Consider the following 18,216-nt stretch of genomic DNA (forward strand, 5'->3'; position numbering starts at 1 on the left):
GTCAGGTGGGTGTCTTGGGAAAAAATCAGACAAATACTATAAAATATGTGCAGTTAAGTGAGGAAATCAGCATCTGCTAGCTCTTTGTTTTCTTTCTCGTTTTTGGAACTGGAGGAAATATTATGAGCACATTGTTTTGGGTTTTATTATAATTCTGAATGGAGAAACTGATGAGGATGAAGATGGCAGCTTAGGGAATATGAGTATGAAGCTACTAGTGACAACAAAATCTATGACAACTTAGTGATTACTATACCCACAGGGAGGATTAACTAGTTAAGGGGAAAAAGTACCAGCCTTTGACTTTTTACCATCAACAGCTACAAAGCTCCCCCAGTAAGAGTCCTTTGGTTTCAAAAAGGAAGTAGACACAGGAGTTATAAGGCTTGGTACATACATCAGTGGCAGCTGTAGTAGGCTTGTGATTTCTCCTTCTTCCACTAATAACAGACAACAGAGGCAGCAGTAACCAACTCTCACGTCATCTTGACATAAAGATTTGTCTCTTTCCAGCAGAACACAAACAGCTAGTACTCACCCGTATTCTGAACTGGCATCTCTCTGAAGCTGTTACCTACATCTCCAGAATATCAGCTTTCGTATTTTTTAAAAAGTAAGTCTCTACCTGTTATCATTGCAAAGAAACCCTTAAAAATGGGAACTGAATGTAACCAATGCAGAAATGTCTACATGAGTCTGCAGAGAGCCTGGAACAAAAGCACTAAGAGTTTTGAACTGCTTCATTTATCTCTGTGAGGTTTTAACTCAGATGACTAGTGATGATTATTTAAATCTCAGTGTGAACTATTTAACTCTTTTATGTAAGAGGAGAGGGAGGATCACACATCTGCAGTTTACTGTGAGTGAAATCTCATATTGGGGACCCAAGTGGGTAACATTTGGGAAATACCACCACTTTTTTTTACCTTCAGTCACAGAGCCAAACCTAATGAGACTAGGGGAGCCGCAACAAATGGGAGCCAAGCAGAGCTCTGATTTAACATCTCCTTTGTGTGGCATCTCATTTTCGTGATTTACCTGCGTGGAGCTTGGAAGAATACTACTACATCCTCACTTCCCCAGTTCTGAACCTTGCTTTCTATCAAGCCATCTGAAGAGACTATGAATTGATTTGGAGCATTTTGAATTATATTTATAGAATGGCAGGAGCCATCTTATGTCTATCTCTGTTAAAAAACAACAAGCCAACAAAGAAGAGGTTGTTGATTCTTTGTAACTGGTATGTTCTTTTATTTATGTCAGAGCCCATTTAAACCCAAAGCTATCCTCTCCAGTGATGCCTGAACCTCCAGAAGGGTCCCAGGTTCTCTTTCCTCTTCGGACATTTCTGCTTTGCATCCTGCCAGTACAGCCATAGCTGATCTTGTCTGATCTGGCCTAGCTCAGCTCCCTGTTACTACAGCCATTCTAACTCTTTAAAAATTTCTTCTGTGACCTATAATTAATATTGGGAATATAGCTAGAACTATTAAACACTTAAACTAGTAGAAACTTTTCACTTTACAGGAGTGTGGTTAGAATAATTAATTAATTTTAAATGCTTTGTTATCATCAGTGATGCCACTATATATGTGTATTAATATAGCTTTACATCTGCTTTAGAGAGCTTACTTGATATATTGTTCTCAATTTCTTGATGTTTATACATAAGAAGCTAAAGCCAAGACATTTCCTTTGATATTTGTCATATCTGTTGCTGTGGGAGGCTAGGACACAATGTCAATTTCAAGTTTGTATGTGATTTAGGCCATCACAAAATTACTGTACATTTGAACTTGCTAAGTGGGAAACTCCAATTTCCCTTCTCACTGGTAGTGTCTACAGCTCAAGTGGGGACTTGTCCCTAACAGGCACTAGAGAGTAAGGGGGAACAAGGTCAGACACTTGTAATGCTTATATTTTAAAGGTACATGCTGTTCTATTAGGTGCCTATTCTGGAAGACACTTAACAATGTGCTTAACTTTAAGCTTAAGACCTTTTGACTTCAGTAAGATCTAGACATGTTTATGTGCTGTTCAAATTGGTGTCCTTATTATCAAATAGACTGCTGAAAAGAATATTATGCTGTGTGAACTAAGTGAGCAAAAAGCAGAATGTGAAGCACAGGAGTTTGTATAGAAACATCTTGCAGATCTGGAGCTGTCTGAATCTTGTGTCAAAAATATTTCATATGTGTTTATAAACAGGTGTAGCATTTACATCATTCTTTTAGGCAGAGGGGAAGATCACAGAAATGAACAAGTTTTCGAAATGGCACATGAGAATCCCTCCTCTAGTCCCATTAATGATACCCTGAAGGGAAGAAAATAAATTCTGGATCTGATTTGTGTAAGTGTCTAAATTGGAGTGCACCAAGAGGCTGTATAAGCTCTGTAAGCTATTCTATGTTACCTGTACTTTTTACACCTAAATATACTGAACTCAGGCACTATGCATTCAGGCAAATTGATGTCAAAGAGAGTAAGCAATGGGTACTGTATGAATAAAGCAAAGTGTATTGTGCTTGGCCTATTTTGTAAAAAGATATGCATTGAAAAGGAATAGCATTGAACTAGCATAAGTAGAAAAAGCATAGTTTAGTGTCTTGTTGTTTTGTTGATAGAAAGGTAGAAAAAAATCATTGCCAGCAATTTGTTATGCCAGAAAATAATACTCATGACTATTTGCGGCAGGGTGGCAGATCATTGCCAAGGACATATCCTAGGCACATTCCTGACCTATATACTATCAAATTATTTCTGCTTTATGTTAGCCTCATTATCAATAATCTGTAAAATGCCTATGATCTTAACAAAAATGAAAGCATATTGCAACCTGAAATCTATTGTGTTTCATCTTTTGGTTTATCTCCTTTAGCAGGGTTGTTATTTAAACCGAGTTAATATTAATATTTTCTATGAGCATATTCACGTCCATGAACCTGATATCATCACTGTGAGCTAGTACCCATAGGACTCCATGACACCAATCATATGACATATGGTCATGGGTTGCGGTATAGCTGTAGGCTATATGAAAGGTAGTGAGGAATTACCAACTTGTATTATTTTGTTCCACAGGCAAGTGTGGTGAACTTTTTTGTTACTTAATCAGCCTTATGTCCCATGGTTGCTGAGACAGGGAAATTTCATAGAAAACTCTTCTTGAAACTTCATAGTAAACTCCAGAGAAAATGAATTGTGGTAAAAGTAGCCCTTAGTTTATAGGGTTTGTACAGTAAAATCTCATGCTATCTTAGCTTCATAATATATGGGCCCTATCCTTTGCCAATACACACAAAGCTTTCCTATTGTTTTTATTGGAAGTTTGATGACACGAGCAAGAGGCCTATATTTTCAAAAATGACTACTCATTGTGGATGCTTCCGTGCCTGAATGCCCAACTTGAGACATCCAGGGCCATTATTTGGAAGTCATTGGGAAATGAGAGTGCTCAACATCCTACAGGAGCTGCCCAGTAAGTTTCAGGATTGGGCCCAAGCTGAGCTTCTTATGGAATTGTAAACATGCATCCAAGTCATTATGGCCCAGATCCCAAAAGGTATTTAGGTGCCTATCTTCCACTGGAATTAGCTGCCTAAATACCTTTGGTATCTCAGCATATTAATTGAAATTCACAACATTGATTTTCCCAGTGCATTCAAATACTTTAGTCCATGATTAATATCAAGGACTGTATCCTAAATCAGTGGTCCTCAACCAAGGGCCCGGGACCCACTGTGAGGCCCCAAGCAGGTTTCAGGGGTTTGCCAAGCAGGGCCAGCATTAGACTTGCTGTGGCCCAGGGCAGAAAGTCCCACTGCATGGGGCTGAAGCTTGGGGTTCCAAGCCCCGCCACCCAGGGCTGAAGCTAAAGCCTGAGCAACTTAACTTCACAGGACTCACTGTAGCATGGGACCCCAGGTAACTGCCCTGCTTGCTGCCCCCTAACACTGGCCTTGCCTTTTATATGCAGAAAAACAGTTGTTGTGAAACAGGTGGGCCGTGGAGTTTTGATAGCATGATGCGGGCGCCTCTGAAAGAAAAAGGTTGAGAACCTTTGCCCTAAATAATGTTGAGAAAACGTACATTTACTAAATAAATGGTATGGATGTAAATTAAGGACCCAAATCTGCCACAAGGAGTAAGGAATTATTGTTTATGTATGTGGATGACAGAATTGAGCTCTTAGATGTCATGACCTTTAACCTGATTCAGATTAGTTTATCCACTTTTGTATTGCTGGTTTTTTAAATGAAAGAGCACATGCTGTAGTACTATCAGTGGTAACAGCTGCACATAATATATGACTGTAACAATTCTTAGGCTGAAATATAGTTGTAGCATTTAGGAGAGGAAAATTATGACTCCAAAATTGGTAAAACAGTTCTAGCCACTATAAGATCTTTAAAAGCCAGAACACTTCTAAAACTGTTTTACAAGTGCACATGGCTGAAACTGAAACAAATATTATTGTTTGTGAATGAAATAGAAATTAGTGCTTTTGTGTTCACCTGTAAGTTTTTCTTTAAAGCCAGTGATTGCATTTGAAACCTGCAATTCTCAACAAAAAGCAAAAAGTTCAGTGCTGATTGCTGGATATTTGGACCTCCCAGTGCAAACATTAACTGGCTGAGAGGCACTCTGGAATGTAATGAAGGAAACAATACTGGGAAAGGAGCCAAAAGCAGAAACACTGGCGCCTGGAACCTAGGGATTTGCCTCCTAGTAATAGGAGCTGAACGAGGCCCAACACTTCTGTTAGGCTGGAAATGACATACTGTGATCCTTGACTTAGCCAAAGGGATTTTAAATGGAGGAAAGAGCTGGCAAGACAAAATCTCCTGCACTTTTCACAGTGTTTTCTAAAACAAGCAAAGGAAATAAAGAGAAAAGACTGAAGTCTATTACGTTTGATCCAGTTAAGGCAAGAGTGGAAGCTTTTTAACTGCTGTTATTATTTTTTGTACTTTCTCATCATGTCACACCACCCAGAAAGCACAGACATAAAGCAGAAACTTGAAACTGCTTTCATTCAAGAAGAAGGGCACCCCAACATTGCTTTATTGACAGGAGGCCTGAAAAAACTGACAGCTGCAGAAATTGTACAGTTGAAGTTCAATTCCCAGGAGCAGGAACAATATACCGATGGTATTAATTCCATTTGGAATTGTTAAAATAAGTAAAGGTTATGGGCTGAGGAAAGGACCTGATATTTTTTTTTCTTGCAACAAAGGCGAACCTTCCTTCTTCCCTTGTGTCCTTGGACTGTCATCTCCAACCTTTTGAAACTGTATCTGATTATCCATGTGGCAATTAATCATAATTAAGCAGGCTTGAGATTTGGAAAGGTACAAAGAAAGTGGCTATAGATCTGGCTTTTGTCCTGAGTAACCTCTTTTTTTTCTTTTTGGCTGCTGAACCTCTTGTTTGGAGCCATAAGTGAGAAACTTAAAAAAAAAAAAAAAAAAAAGAGAGAGAGAGTGAGAGAAACAAATACCTTCTCTCTCTTTCTCTTTCTCTTTCTCTCTTTTTTTAAAGATCATAGCAACATATGTCCTAGTTGTTCCTTTCTTTCTCTTTTTGGACATTATAGCCCCTGCTAAGTTCCAGCAAACTTGGAATCAGTTAGTTTCCAAGAGGAAGCTAGGTAACAAATTACCTTTCTAATGCCAAGTGATTTGGATCCATTCTTACAAACCAGATTTTTTCAATTTATTACAGGAAAACATTCAATCATTATATGCTGGCACTCTATCCGGGGCACATGGAATACCATTCTACCCACTCCACCCACATTGAGCTTTTTAAAGGCTTAGTAAGCCCAGACTGTCTTCTTATTAAATGTTTTATATTTTTATAATTAAAATACTGAGCTGGCATTAGAATCATTTTAACAGATGTAACCTGACACAAGGCTTTCTCTACCCAGGGTCAGGCTAGAAAACAATGGGTTCTTTAACTCCTGCATTCTGCTCAGATTTCTGTTTGCACATGGGTCCAATTTGTCCCATTTATGATTAGGTTTAAGTAAGTTGATGTGCTATTTATTTAGGAGAATTGCCATTTCAGACTATTACCATATTTCCCTACAATATTCATTACAGTGTGGTCTATGGCTGTACTGTCCATTATTGGGTTATTACAGAACAAACTATGGTCCCAATTCACCAAAACAACAACTAACTTGACGCAGGCATTAAGTGATTTATTACAGCGCTTTACATTGGAGTTAATGTGCATATGGCACACATAAGCAAATCAAAACAAAAACAAAAAACAGCCTAAAGGATTATAGGGCCATGTGGTGGCATGTGAAAGGGACTTAAATGTCAATGTAATTTATTTAAACTTCAAATATGAACACTACCCTGGGAAATCTGAAGGGGCAGGTTCTGTCACCCTTACTCACTAATTTCAAAGGGACTATTGCTCAGCATGAGTAAGGGTGGCACAATCAGGCTTATAGTTAGCAGAACTCAGAAACACCCCATCAGTTAACAACCTCGCCTTCATTCCAGAAAATCCAGATACTTACTTTTTCTCTGTTATTAATAAAATATCCTTGCTTCATCTTTGACATAGCACTGAACCTGGAGTGGGTGTAATTTATAAGGATTGGTCTAAAACATATGGCTGTTTCTTTGCACTCCCCCTTCCCTGACACAAATGTCTACCCCTCATGTAGTTGAAAAAATTTATTGAAAACCAAAAATACAGTAGCTCTCCAGCTCCCCCCAGTTGTGGAATTCTTTTCTGATCTCTTGCATTCAGAGCAACTCACATATCATAATGATCCATCTGATGAAGTGGGTTCTAGCCCACGAAAACTTATGCCCAAATAAATTTGTTAGTCTCTAAGGTGCCACAAGGATTAGTTATTGTTTTTGCTGATACAGACTAACTTGTCTACCACTCTGAATCACATATCATAAAGTCCCATATACTTTCCATATATGACCAACTGCCACTCCTACTCCTCTTACTCACCCCAGCTGACTGTTTTAGTGTGTGATGAATGGGCAAATGGCAGCAAAACTTTGACACTAAAGTTTGAAATTCATTTAAGCAGTTGTTGCAGCCCTAGAATGTATCTGTTTGTTGGATTGTTGGGAGTTTTGTTTTGTTTCTCTGTGTGTGTCTTCATAGCTGGAAACACATGATCAACAGCTGAAATTCACATAATAATAATTTAATAACCACAATTCTGATGCATGCCAAAAGCTACAATAAAATGGTGGCAAAGGAGAAACAGCCATATCACAAATGCTGTCTTTGTGGAACAGACAAGGTTCTATTTTCTCACATGTAATTAAGTAACCAGTCACTCTTTCTTCAGTTTAGATATTGATGATAGAAGATGCTATCAGGTTACAAATAACCTTTTTAAAAAAGCCTTGAAATTGGTCTATTACTAATTCCCATGATATCCCACTGAGATGGAAATGCTTTTTTGCAAATTGAATGTGGCTTACTCCAAGTTTGCAACTTGTTTTATGCTCATTTACATGCAAATGGTGCAATTTGGCTGAGTATTCTGGAACTTGCTGGCCCTATGAATCAGCATGGTGACCACAACATGCTCATGCAGTGTTCTGAAAACCTACATGGTGTTACCAGGAGAAGCATGTGAGATGAGATGTCAAGTGTCCTGCAGTGTTGTATAAGGAGCCTAAGTAGCCTTCATCAGGTGGATAGAATGTAAGTCATAATGAGATACTTTATAAGAAACAGAGGGAGTGTTGAGGAAAAAAGGCAATATAGGAAGTGATGCTTAAGGAAGCATAAAACAAGTGGTACAAAGGAAGGTAGCGATCAGGAATCAGGATGTGCAGCAAAGCCAACTACCTGATTGGCTTCAGTGCCTGATTGCTTGGAAGGTCAGCAGACCAGCTCTTAAGCCCAGTAACAGCCACAGTTCAATGGGTGTACAAAGCATTTCCCTGCAGCTATGCCTGCTCTGCTCTAATTTGGCTCTGCTGCAGGCCCTAATGCCTGACATTAGCTTTCTCAGCCCTGTGATGAATTTTAATTGCAGCAGCCATCAGAAGGCCATGTAGGATACCAAGGTAGCAGGATAGGAAAAAACAGAGTACTGGCACATTCCAAACATCACGTAATTTACTGCATTCCAAATGCTGGCTGTTGAAGAAATTCACCATGTAGATCAAGGTCATGCCCATGAAAGGACCCCAAAAGCATTCTAATTGCTTCTATGAGTTAAGGTCCCAGGGTGACAGGCAGCACTGCACACCATGCAACTACCACCCTAACAGATTGTCAGGGGAAAAAAACAGCTGGAGGTATGAATATGCTGCATAGTGGACACCAACTGCAGCTCACAGGTGACATATATACTATGTTAAGTTATGAGTTGTCACGAACATCATCATTCCTAGTGGGAATAAAACTCACAAAGCACACCCCACAACTAGCTGCAGTTTGTACAGCATTCTATTCAGCCATCATAGCCATGGCATGATATATCAAAGATTTCTCTGCAATTTCCCTCACTGCTGCTTTTGCAGATGCTCCCTATTATTTCTTATGGCATTTTGTATGTACGTTCTATAGCCATTGCCAGTCTGCTGCTACATATGAGTGAACCACTTTTCTTAACTGTCTTGGTTGCAAGCCACTCATCCAGCAAGTCACTTCTATGCCTGGTTCAATATACACTTAAACATCACATGATCCCAACTTGACAGCATCCCTTTAATAAATTATACTGGGGCTCAAAATGGATAAGTGAATGAATTTGGGACTATGTCATGGCTGGATTCCATGGGGCATATACTCCTTTTCAAAGAGAACCTCCTCATATTTGACATATGTCCTCCCTAGCTTCCCCAAATCACAGACCTTGGCCCACTCACAGTGAGCACAGCTGGTTTCCCTTCTTCTGTTAAGCTCCTAAAGAGATACCACATAGGTTTTGCCAGGTCCTGCCCTGGAACTACACCTCAGAGAGAGGGGGTTTCACTGTATGGAGGGGAAATTAATGCTAGTTGAAGCAGCAGCAACTCACAACTAGATTTCTAGATGAAAATCCACTCAGTCCCACTTTGTAAAGCATCAGTTCCCCAGCTTTGTTTTTCCAAAGCCACAAAGCCCCTTCCACAGTGGTGGCCTTCCCTAATGCCAGCCATTTTGCATCACCTTCCTATAGGTTAAAAGCCTGTTTACTATATTTTGCTGCCTACCAAACTATGTTGCAATGGGTAGCATGCAGCTCAATGGCAAAGGTAGTTGGGATTTGGAATAATAGATGAAAATCAAAAGAGATTCTAGTCCTGTGTTTAGTAGTCTATATTTCAGAGGGAGCTAATAACACAAGGTCTGGTAATTGTGCTTATGTTTTAATGTGGGTTTTAAGCTGAATAGTAGATAGACCTCTCCTGCAAAACATCATGGCCTGAAGCCACACTATCTCAGCTTGTGATCTTGTCAGATTTCATAAATTAAGCAGGATGAATTTAAGTACATCAGTGTGAGACTTCCAAGAGTATCAGAAGTGCTTTAGAACAAGGGTGCTAATGATTCACTGAGTGTCATGCTTCCCTCTGAATCACTAATGAACAAATGCATCTGTACGGTGAGTACAGCGTTGCTGATACTGGTCTTGCAGAAGAGAGATAAAACCAAGGACCTCTTGGTGCCTGATTCTGATCTCAAAGACAAGCTTGACTGATTCTCCTGAGTCACTCATTGGAGCCAATGGATTAGTAAAAAATTATACCAGTGTTGCTGAGAGCAGAATTTGGTCCATTGTCATTAAAAGGGTCCATTGCATTTTCCACAAGAGCAGAGGGATTAACTCTGGTGTGTTGGCCAAATTCAGGTTCATTTACTGCATCCACCTACACAAACATCTCATGTAATTTTGAAAGGAAAAGTTATTCTTTACTTTCCCTTCTAAATATTGTTTTATAATGTTGCTGGGGAAGAATAGCGTCCACCTTCCACCATAAATTTGAACTGTGAATGTATAAACTTTTTGGAAAGCAGTTTTAGATCCTCTAGATAAACTGAAATGTTGTTAATTTTTGTCATATTACTGCTACATATAGGAGCATGTTTTCAGTATTCGCTAAGAATGAAGAATGCCATTTACTGAAACACTGACATCTAAGAACCTAATCCCATGCACCAATATACAATTGTTTTCCAGATAATTGTCTGTTTATTCTTGGCTTGCAGTAAGGTTGTTTCCGCTAACACCTCCAGAGGCAAAGACTTCCACACATTGATTGCCCTGTGACAAACCACTCTTCGGAGATTTGTCCTGTGTAATTTGATCACTGGGAAGAGAAAGTGGAATCAGCCATATCTTTATAAAATACTTGGCATTAGAAAGAAGGACTGAATCAAGATATTCAGAAACCTATGTGTACTCTATACAGATGTATGTAAGTAAAAACAAGTCTGTGTACAGTACGTCACTTACTTCCCTCTAAAATGCCACTCATTTGTGCTACCTAAAATGCTCTGAGGATTTGAACAGACTCACCACATTAGGTAGCATGAATGTGGAATCCTTTTTGGTCATTCAGACAACTGTAGATTTCAGTCCTTGGCCTAATTCTGAATGCCTAATTGTGTCTCCTTTAGTTTTTGTGCCTCATTCTTATCACTATCAGTGGAGCTGAAGCCTTGAAATGCCGGCATCCACATTAGTTTAGGATTCCTTCCCGATCGTTTGGAATTCAAGTTTGGAACTTGATCCGGACAGAGAGCCATATAATTTAGAGTTAGGAGAACTTGGGAAAACCTGCTTGGCAAGCTAATCCTCACCCTTTCTCGGTTTAAAAAAATTCCTATTTATATATAAAAGAATCCTAAATTCATCAAGCTTTTGAATCTCATATGAGTTTGATTCAAGTAAATGAGGAATTTTAAACTAAAGAGGAAAAAAATCAGAGCAGCAAGAAAAAAACATGTTGTTTTTTAATTATGCTATGGACTTGTTCTCTAATGGATTCCCTCTCCCAGCCCACCCTGAGAACAGCAACTGGCATGTGTTGTGTTCTGCAGATGGATCAGAAGTGGCACAGATAGAGCCCTACATTGCTGGCACACAGATATTTGAGCTTGCGCTTGCCAGCTAGACTGATTTTCAGGGAGCTCACATGCAGCTCATGTATGGGAAAAGGGAGGAAAAGTCCATTGGCACTAGTAATCCTTCACAATAGGCTCAGAGCTTCAGCCAAAGAGACTATACTCATTTCATGTTCCTTTTTCAACATGGCAGCAGGCTTACTGCCTCAGGAGGAGCTTGCTTGCAGTGTTTGTTGTAGCCGTGTTGGTCCCAGGGTATTAGAGAGACAAGGTGGGTGAGGTAATATCTTTTATTGGACTCACGTTGGTCCAATAAAAGATATTACCTCACCCACTTTGTCTCTCAGGACAAGCTTGTGTTTTATGCTCCCAGTAAATTTTATCTGTTTAATTTTGTCTGTACAGCGTTTCTCACAATAGGGAAGACATAGGATTTAGCAATAGTCAACATGAAGGATACTCTTTATGTAGGCTGCTGGGCACACCCAGACCCTGCAATTCCCGGGCTCACTGGCTCATTGAGGGCCTGATCCAGAAAGATCCTGTGGACCTCAAGGGGCTTAGCATCTTGCTGTATCAGGTCCACACTGAGGAACACAGCTTGTGATACATAGTGCAACACAGTCTATTTATAAGTCCTGTCCCATTGCTGACTAAACTACAGATCTGCTTCTTTTTTTCAGGTTTGTTACCTTTTTTTTATCTTGGTATGTCTTATGGTTTTGTTTGTTTGTTTTTTTGACTGGGTGGTGGTGGTGGGGGGGGATTTAGATGATGTGTAAGGTCTGGGATCAGAACTGTGTTCGCTGTGTTGAATCATGGCTTTTGCCAGCAGCTTTTCCTGAGTGATGTGCACAGACATTTTCTTACTTGATTAAAATAGGTCCTCTATTTAGTCTGAGGAACTTGAGCTCAGGGGAGTGGTCAAATTACCTGACTGCTGAATCTGGATAACTTGCATGTTGAGAGGTGAGCAAGGCAGAGTTGTATTAGGAAAAGCAATCAGCAGGAAGGTGTAAGATACCTCAACTTTCCAATGTGTCATTTACACCATATTTAAGTTACTCTACCAAGGATCCAACATTCTATCATCTCCTTCCAGTTCTCAGATTCTGCCTGCCTGGGCTCACAGGCTCCAACTCTGGACTTTCCAAAGGCCATTCTATGCTGGTGGAGCTGGTATAGAGGGTCTAAAAAGCTGGTATATCTCTCCACTGGGGATTAACTGTGGAAGGGGTATGCCAGGGTGTTGAGCAACTGAAGTTATGTTGGACTGTACTCCAGTTATGCTGGTCTGCTGCCAAATTCAGAGAAGGTCATTGCAGAAAAGTATAATTTAGAGAAACCCCCCTTGGGATTTTGCCAAGGACTGCAATCCAGTATCTGGTAGTCCCTACACCCAAGAGGAGAAAAGGTAGCAGAAAGCCACCTTTCTCTTCAGCCTCCCTGAGTGTAAGAATGGAGAAAGTGAGAATGGGGCCATAGTCTTGAACATCTCCTTAAGATTCTTTATGGGTACTGCCACTGGCATTACCATGTGTAATATGTGCTGCAAGTTCTTGTTATAGTTACAATAAGAAAAGGAGTACTTGTGGCACCTTAGAGACTAAAATTTATTAGAGCATAAGCTTTTGTGAGCTACAGCTCACTTCATCGGATGCATTCGTAATAATGCATCCGATGAAGTGAGCTGTAGCTCACAAAAGCTTATGCTCTAATAAATTTGTTAGTCGCTAAGGTGCCACAAGTACTCCTTTTCTTTTTGCGAATACAGACTAACACGGCTGCTACTCTGAAACCTATAGTTACAATAGTTACTGTTAGTCTTTTTTTCATTGGAAAAGAAAAGGATACATGTTAGTTTTGTGCAATAATTTTACTAATTCAGCACTACACAGTGAAATCCTAAGTATTGCTCTCTTTTGTAGGTTTTAGGTGTGCCAGACACAACATACACAACCTTAGATATGCCTGCTGAATCAAAGTAGAAAAGGGGTCACGCATAGCAATATTTAGGAGTACTGCCAATAGTTCTGTGTGGTGTTTTGTATTGTTTCCTATGCTGATTCTGTGCTTTTCTTCAGCAAGCATCCTGCTGAGTAGTTCCCAAGCACCACTGAATATAACAACATGCAAGGGCTGAACTGCAACAATTATGGGTGACTTAGTGAGCTGGTACTTATCTGGAAGCAGATCCTTATCAAACCCTAGCATCCAGAGTCTAAAACAGTGGTAGGCAACCTGCGGCCCACAGGCAGCCCTTCAGGGTAATCCGCTGGTGGGCCGCCAGACCGTTTGTTTATATTTGAACAGCCGCCCGCAGTTCCCATTGGCCATGGTTCACCGCTCCCAGCCAATGGGAGTTGCGGGAAGCGGCAGCCAGCACATCCCACGGCCTGCTAGCCGATCCCGTGGGACGCAGGTTGCCCATCACTGGTCTAAGAATTAATGTAAAATAAATTAATACTCTTGCCCCTATGAATGCAAAGATAATCTTTAAAAGGTGAAATTAGCATTACCTGATGCTGTCTATCTAAGGGCATGGCTACACTTGCAGATGTAGAGCACTGTGAGTTAAATCAGCCCTCGGAGAGCACAGTAGGGAAAGCACTGCAGTGTGTCCACACTGTCAGATTCAAATGCACTGGCATGGCCACATTAGCAGCTTTTGCAATGCCACAGAGAGCAATGCATTGTGGTAGCTATCCCAGCATGCAAGTGGCTGCAACGTGCTTTTCAAATGGGGAGGGGTGGGGTGGAGTGTGTTGTGTGTTTGAAAAGGCATATCTGCATTCCTGTAGCCAATTCCAAAACAATGACAAGAGTGGCCACTTGACTTAAGGGGATTATGGGATCTTTCCGGAGGCCAATCACAGCACAGTAATGAAACACCTCGTTCACACTGACACTGGGGCGTTTCAGCCAAGGTGCAGCAAGCATTATGCTTCTTGTGGAGGTGGATTACCAGGAGCGCTCCAGCTGTAGAGTCCAGGCACTCTAAGTGGCTTGCCAGTGTGGATGGGTCATGAGTTAGGGCACCTGGGGCAGCTTTAATGTGCTCTAACTTGCAAGTTTAGCCAAGCCCTTAGTCTGCTGACTGCTTGTAACAAGAGCCCCATCTATCTTAATTGTCCATTAACCCTTAAGCTAATGATCATTTAGAATGACAGTGTTGTTAGCTATTTCACTTCAAGAAAGAGGGGGATTATCACATCATAAAGATTTCTGGTGAGTGGTGTTTCTTATAGGTGTCTCAGGTAGGTAGAGCTTGGAAGACTATTACTATATTTTTTTCCCCCAAGTCAATCCCTGTAGTAAAGCATCCATGTCATGCTCATCTCATTTAGATTTAGTTCCAGTTACATAGAATGAAATAAGAAGTGAGCTCAGACCCAAAGCATTTTTCTTTAATATACTTTTGATTAGTTATTCTTCCTTTCTGAGTGCCTTTGCTCCTCCTGGTGTGGTTCCATCCAGGACAGGAAATGGAAGTGACAAAATACTGTTTGAATCATAGAATATTAGGGTTGGAAGTCCAATCCCTTGCAAGGTTTTGTCAAGCCGGGCCTTAAATCTTTTCGAGTGGGTCCTAACCAAAGATGAAATCCTGCCCTTACATCCTGGAGACAAATGGAAGGAGAGCAGTTCACAGCTCATTTGGTTAATCAGAACTATCCTGACAGTGAAGAGCATGATGGCTTATAACAGCCAGGCATGGGTTGGAAAATAATTGGTGTGGCACACATTACTGTTCCTTTAAAAAGGAGCAGGACAAACCCCTAGCTAGCATGTGCTGGTGACTTGGAGCAATGGGATGCTAATAGGCATATTAACCAGCTACCCCCAGCCCCTACTCTCCTAAGTGCTAGGTAGTAATCATGCCTGTAGATGCATAGGTGGGGGGAAAAAGAAGAGACTCCTTCCTTCCCAGGGCATCCATGCTACAGAAAGCAGGTTTTAACCCCAGGTAGAGATGCAAGTGGCTTGGATAAGTATACAAACATCTGAGTATTTGTAGGAACCAAACCAAGTCTCTGAATCTTTTAAGGTTTGTCCGTTGATAAATCACAGCATCACTTTTGTGTCTTGTGATTTTTTCATTTGCTTTATGTTTAGCCTTTTCTTGAACCACTTAGCTTTGCTCCAGGCACCAAATCAAGTGGCTTTCTCCTGTTCATAACTGATCTCAGATATAACAAATCAAATCCTCAAAAAATGGCATATCAGTGCCTCCAATACTTTTTAAAAACAAAACATAAACTTTAAATGCTAGGGGCAAACACTCTCTCCTCTGTCTCTTGGGAAAGTTTGGGGAAGTATTTTTTTTAAAGTAAATGTCTATTAGATATGAAGATAAAGAGAAACAGATGCACTCAAACTGTGTAAGATAGTGGGATATAAATGTGACAGCTAACAGGTAAGAATTCTAGCAATGGAAGTGTCTGGTCTACTATTTGAAAAGAACTTTAAAATATTGATTTGAAGTCTCAATTCCATGCTCCCTCTAGTCTCTGAAATACTTTCAGAAAAAAAATGTAAAAGTACTTATGGGTTTAATCCACTTTTGTACACTCTTTCTTCCTCTCTTAGAACCAGACTCAGAGTCTATTAAAATCAATCTGAGTCTTTCCACTGATTTCAATTGGCTCTAGATCAGGCCCTTTAGTGTATGGGCGTGTCTACACAGCAGCTGGGAGCATGCCTCTGAGCCCAGGTAGAAAGACTTGTGCCACTTCGGCTAGTGTGTCAAAAGTAGCAGTGTTGACATTGTGGCATGGGTGGTAGCAAAAGCTAAGGGCTCAAGTAGGCTTGGACTTGAGAGGCTAGTCGAAGGCATTGCCTGTGTCACAAAGTTCATTCTGCTATTTCTAGCATGCTAATTTGAGCAGAGCTAGTGTGAGTCTGACTATCCAGGCTCAGCTGCAGGGTAGAGGTCCCTGTGAGACAGTAAATGGTCTGACTCTAAGTTGGCCTCACATAACCTGGCCACAGCCACTCTCCATTCCCAGAATGAGATCAAGACACAGTGATCTCATTGTGAACATTAACTTGCATTGCAGTAGCTCAATTGACTTTTGGTTTTTGTCAAATCAGAATTGATTTTGTTCATTCAGATTGCTGGATTGGTGTTATGCATTCAGATTTATTTATTTATTTATTTACTTATTTATTTGGTAGTTTAGCTCTTTGCCCCCCGTAAAGCTAGGCATGTTGAAGACAATGCAGAGGAAGGTGAATGACGGAGTTCACAAGTCTTGAGGGTTTGTTTACTACTTTCATGACCAGCTAGCCTGCTACTCCATATATAACTATAGGAAATACTCAGTCTGTTGGTTGCGGATTTAATTCCTATGTGGTATCCCATAGCAAAATGCCATCTTTACACTTTGTTACATTTTTACCAACTCTGCTTAATGATACTGGTGTCTTCTTGCAAAAAGAAACATTCTGGGCCAGACCCTCAGATTATGTAAATTGATGTTGCTTCACTGATTTCAATAGAGCTACATCGATTTATACCAACTGAGGAGCCTGCCCTGTATTTAGTAATCCAAATGGTGGTGAAGTCTATGATAAACTCTACATGTCTAAGCCCTTAGGGCTGCTCAGTTGGGCCTCAAAATAGGGAGAGAAACAAGTAAAGGGTGTAATCTCCCTCTACATCCCCTGTGCACCAGATCCGGGACCAGGCATGGTGTCATTGCTTGGGTCCCCCTCAGTGCATGACTAATCCAGACTAGACCTGTTGCAGTGCTGCCTTCCTTACAGGGGGTGACAGGGATCAAGGAGAGGATGGGAATATAACTCTCCATAGGTGCTGGAACTAGGGGTGCTGCCACACCCCCTGGCTTGAAGTGGTTTCCATTATATACAGGGTTACCGTTTGGATTAATGGCTTTCAGTACCCCCACTATAAAAATTATTCTGGCATCCCTGTAACTCCAATTGTCCTGAGATTTTACCATATTGAGTGGGTGTATGTATGTGAGTGACTGGCTGGTCCTTTAAGGAGAGTGGTTCAGCATTGTCTTTAATCTAGCAGCTAGCCCTCACCTGATCCAGAGCTGGTGACTCAATTACAATTAGTGATCCCAGCTGTGAAAGGGTCAGGGCAGACTACATAGGCAGGGGAAGAGAACTCAGTGAGGAGATATTTTAAAAAAAAGTTGTTTCCCCCTTTTCTCTGAGAAGGGCCTGGTGAAATTAGGATGGCAAGAACCACAAGGCGATGTCGATTAGGCCCTGAGACAGAGTCAGTTAGAAGAAAGGAAGTTCCTAGAAGGAGCTACCAGAGTAGCTGGAGAAAGGAGTCAGTCAGAAAACCTGCTAGGAAGAAGAGACTCCAGGAAAAAAAACCTGGCAGGCAGTGCTCAGACAAAGATGGAACTCTGCAGTCTATGGTAGTTGGGTGAGGAGCAGGGAACTTCAGTGTAGTTCCAGAGGGACTTGGCGCTTTTGTTTGAATTCTCTAGTTAAACTTTTGCTACCCCAGAAGGGAACAGCACTAGAAAGAGATGACCAGGCTGGAGGGTGGGGCTACAGAAGATGTAGCCAGAAACAGGCCATCATAGAGCCAAAAAAATGGTCAACAGGGCATACTAGAGACAAAGAACCTTGCAATGAACACAGATGCTAGAAATATTATGGTGGTGAGTAGAATTACTTATAATGTAGGTGTGGAGGGTCTGTGAGGTGTTATGTCTCAGGCAGATAAAGCAGGGGAGCATGACTTCTGCACCAACCTGGTTTGGCATAGTGCTATGCGTGTGAAGTATCTGCCTGAGATGTAATCCCTCTAGGAACTCTCACTCGTTTGCTGTGCCTCTGCATTGCCACCTACTGCTGACTGTGGTCTAATGCCATAACTGTGCCTGTGACAATTAATATTAAGTCAATAATATCTGAGAGCCCCATAAGACTGCTTCTGCCCCCAAAAGCTTACAGCCTAGAAGAAAGGCACCATATTCTAGGGGGGTGGGTGCCAGCACAACATCCTAGAACTTAAATAGACAAGAAAAGATGCACTGGAAAGCCTAGAGGAGATGTGAATCGGCGATAAGGGATTAGATGCCAGGAAAGAACCTGTTCAACTCTAGATTTTCTAAAGCTTGCTTTATTTTTGTTACGGTTACCACTTCATCTTCCCTGCCAATCCAG

At 40.9% G+C, this 18,216-nt stretch overlaps 1 long non-coding RNA gene across 1 annotated transcript in view; it reads left to right on the forward strand.

Moving 5' to 3' along the window:
• The first annotated feature begins 454 nt into the window (after positions 1-454).
• Positions 455-18,216, forward strand: part of LOC122461088 — a 115,216-nt gene continuing 97,454 nt past the window's right edge. Inside the window, exon 1 of the long non-coding RNA XR_006282812.1 lies at positions 455-613. This is a non-coding gene — a long non-coding RNA (uncharacterized LOC122461088). The remainder of the gene's footprint in view (positions 614-18,216) is intronic.

The sequence above is a fragment of the Dermochelys coriacea genome, chromosome 7 (assembly GCF_009764565.3).
Source record: "Dermochelys coriacea isolate rDerCor1 chromosome 7, rDerCor1.pri.v4, whole genome shotgun sequence".
In the NCBI taxonomy this organism is placed as follows: Eukaryota; Metazoa; Chordata; order Testudines; family Dermochelyidae; genus Dermochelys; species Dermochelys coriacea.